The 4,952-nt window shown below is 43.7% G+C and overlaps 1 pseudogene; it reads right to left on the reverse strand.

Annotated features, from left to right (window-relative positions):
- Positions 1–845: 845 nt before the first annotated feature.
- Positions 846–1,819, reverse strand: LOC146320943 (uncharacterized; annotated as a pseudogene).
- Between the last annotated feature and the right edge of the window lie 3,133 nt (positions 1,820–4,952).

Below are 4,952 nucleotides of genomic sequence, written 5' to 3' on the forward strand. Positions count from 1 at the left end.
GGCAGTTTCTAAAAATGGCTGCTAAACCACCCCCACGTCCGCTGGATCGAGGACGACTGTGAAAGTCATAGCCAGGGGGACACACTTCCAGTAGCTGGCTGTGTTCGCCAGGTTTCAGCCAGGTTTCTGTCAGAAATAAGAAGTCTAGATGGGTGGATGTGATAAAGTCATTTAGAATGAAAGTTTTATTTGAAAGAGACCTCACATTGATAAGGGCCAGATTGCACATGGTCGCAGGGGAAGAGTAAGCAGTAACACCTTTTCTAACATAAGAGAAGTTATTTTTATTTGCAGCTTTGAACCTGCCATTAGGACGAGGCAACCTGAGTGTCACAACAGTTTGGATAGGGAAGGCCACAGGAGGAGGGGTTAAAGACAGGTGAGGCCTGTAGGGGGCGATATCACATGAATCAGCACTCTGAGTTGGCACCATTGAGGAAGAGGGAGGTGCCGGTGTGAGTTGAGAGCGAGCAAACAGTCAGTCATGTGGACAAGAATGCACACCGTGCTGCAAATTAGCCGATAACATGCAGCTACCCGCTGTGCTAGGGTGGATACCATCTGACTTAAAAAAGGAGGAACGATCCCAAAACAAATTAAAATTGTCAATGAAGCCAACATTGTGAGCCGTACAAATGGACTGAAGCCAGGTGTGGAGGCTAAGGATTCTGGTGAACTGTTCTAATCCGCGGCAAAAAGTGGGAATTGGACCACTGATAAAAACAGACAGCTACCTAAAAGTTGCTGTTAAAACAAAAGTTGACAAAAGTTTGTTAAAAATCGATTTTTGTCAGCTCTGACTGTTTACGCGCAGTGTCATTTGATCTGACGTGAACTATTATCTTTTAGACAGAGGATGACAGGGCGTGCAGCAGACGCAGGAGTTTTTCCAGGATGTCAGAGACTGTCGCTCCAGGAAAGCAATGTGTTGCAGCATTGATGAAGCGGACATTCCTGATTACTGTGTCTCCAACTATCAGTGTAGTCGGGGAGAAAAGGGGACGAGGAGATCCTGAGTGAAGTCTCTCAGAGTGGGATCCCACACGTTCAGCATTCACTGTGCACGTTGGGAACGCTCTGTCATTCGAGCCGTCAGTATATCGCACGGATGGAGGGGGACCAGTCAGTGGAAGAGACTGCACCTGTAGCGACAAAGTGGATGGAGAAGGACGGGCAGGAGCCCGCCGCGGCGCTGGTGTTAAGAGCGGTGTGGAGCGGCGAGCCCTGGTGTGAGTGGAGTGCTCAGGTATAGCCGGTGGGAGAGCTGAGGGTGACGGAGAGGTGCAAGACCCCCTGGCCTGCAGGGAAGGTCGGGGAGCAGGGATGGATTCTGCAGGCAAAGGAGGGAAGTCAAGCGGGTTGAGGATGTCAAATTTATTCTCCAGTGGGACATTAAATTGAGAAGGGACACAGGAGGGGGGCTTCCCTCTCCTGCCATGAGCACCGACCATGGACCAGGGTTCGTGGCTGGATGGGGTGGAGCTAACCAGATCTTTAGGCTTCGCCCCAGACCGTGTCCAGGAGCTAGCAGTAACGGAGACCAGAGAAGAGGTGACAGCCATGGAACGTTGAGCGGAGACATCGGGCTCTGGAGGAGAGGGAGCTACTGCAGCCTCAGCAGCTGGACCGGGCGCAGTGGCCTCAGGCACCTGAGGACAGGTGGTGTCGATTTGTGCTGGACCGAAGATTATAGTATGCATGAGCTTCTCAGCTTCTTGGATCTTGTAGAGCGTGGATAGTCGTCCTTCCAGTTCAACAACCTTATTGGCCAAGCAGGCGCAGCTGACGCAGCCGGAAGGGGAGGAGAGTGGAGCCATAATTATAGATGGAGGCTGGGGAACAAAAATAAAGAGCGACGCCAGTACAGGGCTACAAATGCGTAAAAGTCAGACTACAAATTTAGCGAACAGTGGTACGTGGAAGCCACAGGCAGGACATAGGCACTCACACACAGGGAACAGGAGCCCACAGCAATGACAGGGTTTATGCAGTGGTAGAGGGGCTCCACTTAGAAAATATCAAACATCAGACAGCAGAACTTACCGACACGGATCCAACAAGTGGACCCGCTGCGGTGATTCAGCTACAAGTTGCAGGTTGTGGCCAGTCTTGATCCAGGGGCTGCTGTCACCGTTGGGGTTGGATTAGCTCCTAAGCTAAAAACAAATCAGTTGTGCTAACCTCGGTAGGCTATCCAAGCCCAGAAAGTAAAATGGTAGGCCTGAAACAACTCAATCAAGAGTCCGATTAGTAAAGGCTCGTACCCTCTTAAAGTGCTTGAGTAAAACAACAGGGATCTGCAACGTATGACTAAAAATGTAGCATAAAACTGGGAGAAAAAGTCATAGAGAGAAGACGGAGCTCCGGTCCGACATAGAGCACACCAACGCCAACGCAACATAATCAGGCAGCAAAACGCACCAATGCTGAAACACTTCAGAAACGGTGCTGGTGGCGCTGGCAGCCGTGTGAAGGACGGATCAGAACGACAGTGCAGACATGTTTCACAAATGAGAGTTTCATCAGGAACACTGGAAAGAAGAAAGTTGAGAAAATTCTGAATTTCAAGACAACCATCTTCACTAAATTTGAGTTTTGTATCAGGCTCAAACTTTCAAAAAGTTTTTCCAACTTCTAATCTTTTCTTGGCAAAATTTACTTTTGTTCTTTGATAAACATTAATCTTTGAGTTTTGGAAACAAAGCATTTTCTATTTAAAAAATTGTTGAGTAAACTCAGAGTGAAAATGAATAAGTTAATAATTTAATATTTTTAATTGCAACCATTTCATTCATTCATTTCTAAGCACCCAAATAATGACAAATACGGTGAACAATTTCTGAACTACATGATTCTTTGGGTTTCTACAACTCAAAGATTAAAGTTTATCTGAAGAAAATTAAATTATTACAGCAATAAAAGATTACAGGTCTGCAAAACTTTTTTGTGCTCAAGAGTTTGACTGAAACTCAAAACTCCAGTGACGACTATTACCATACATTTAGGAGTTGTCAGAACTTTACTTTTTTCGCTGCATAGCCAAGGTTTCACTATTAATTTGTCACACCTTTAACTGATAATTCCTATCACATTGTTCAATAAAGGTGACACGTAGACTTGGGCATATTTCTTCCCAATTTGCAAAACCCTGATAAAACCAGCAGGAAAATCCATTGGGTCAAGTCTAGACTTCCTTTAGACATAAGATCATTTCCAGGTCAAAGTCAGGTTTTATAAATAACTTGTTATACTTTGTTTTCTACTTAAGTTATATATAAGATCAAAATTTATCTTAAGTCCCATTTATAATCGAAGCCCCACGGTTTAGTCAGATTACTTTGTAATCTAGTTAGTTACTGAAATACCTTTGAGTACTTCAAATTTTAACTTTATTTTAAATAAATGGACACAACCACAGAAAAAATTGGGTTGCATCTAGAAGGGAACCCCAGTAAAGAACCTCCAAAAGATCCTGCTGTTTATCTTAATCTAAATCATGATCTTTTCCTAACACTGAACAGATGTTTTCTGTCTCTAAACCTACCCAGATCTTAACCACAGTATTTTCACATTATAAAACATAAGTAGTTTGTACAAGGTGCACAAAGAAGAAACAACACTTAGAAATCTTGCAACAGTTTCACAGATCAGGGTTTCCTTTCTAGACACGACCAGAAATTTAAGTTCCACAAATATTCTTTTCTCTCTTTAAACACATCAGAACATTTTTAGTGCAAATAAAATGCATTTTTGCATAGGGGTCTTTTATCTGGAGCCAGGTCCACCACAAAGAGGTACACATGTCGAAGAAACTCTGTATATCACCTTTCATAGAGCTTTGATTATCATAAAAAAAGTTTCCTAAGTATAAAACTGCCAAATTTTAAAGATACAATCAAAAATGTATTCAAGTAATCCTTGAAGTAATAATTAATTACACAGGGGGTACATGGAGTCTGAGGGTCTACAATCCAGTTTTGAGTTGCATTGTGGGGAATGTGCAGTGTTTTTTTTTTTGTTTTTTTGTTTTTTTTTTTTTTTGGATGGACTTGTCTGGTTCAGACTTTCATGTTGTCTTCAGGATTATTTGTGATCACTTTGGTGAGCCTCTGACTTTCCCTCCAGCTCCATCATCAAGTCAAAATATCTGTTTATCCAGTAATATGTTTTTTGATCACATACATGCAACACTCTTGTTTACTGGAAACAAGCTGGTGAATTGTGCCAAGATCCGTCACAACTTTTCTGACTTATCGTTGGTCACTGTGTGTTTTTGTGGTTTGTGTTTGATGGATTAGATACAGGGTTTCTCTTGCTGAACTGAACTTTGTTGTCAGAAGAATGGAGCGAACATAAAATAGACAACACATTGATAGAAACTATGTGAGTAGTTAGTGCAGATGGTAAATGTAGTCAGCTGAAGCAAATCAAGAGAAACAGCTGAGCCAATGCAGCACAGGGTTAATCCCCAAACTCAGGTGAAGGGAGGTGATAGAGGGAGTGCTTCATCCAGGATAGGTGTTACAGCTACTGGGCACAAGGCACTGATCACACCTTCAATCCATCAGATGATCAAGGAACAAAGTCACTCGCCCAGCTTCTAAGCAGCATGGCCACCCGCCACAGCTCCTGGATGTCCAATATTATTCCAAGATTGTGTCATGTCCACTGTAGACTCACTTGAAGTGATGGTCTTCTTACTAGCCTCTTGAAGGACAGCAGTGCTTGCTCCACTGGTCACAACTGACCCTGCTGGCAGGAAGCTGGGTGAGTGAGTTTCTCCCTTGATTACCTAATGGTCTGCAGGCGTGACCAGTTTGCTCCAGCATCATGCCGCCGCCCCTTTGTGGGTGAAATCAGAACTGTAATTTGACTGGTGGTTTATACGAATTGTAAGGTCTTTGCCAGTTTAAACATATGAAAGAGTCTGACTCTAAGTGGATGAACCTGAC

This window comes from Lutjanus erythropterus, chromosome 9 (genome assembly GCF_056507025.1).
Source record: "Lutjanus erythropterus isolate fLutEry1 chromosome 9, fLutEry1.hap2, whole genome shotgun sequence".
Lineage (NCBI taxonomy): Eukaryota > Metazoa > Chordata > Actinopteri > Lutjaniformes > Lutjanidae > Lutjanus > Lutjanus erythropterus.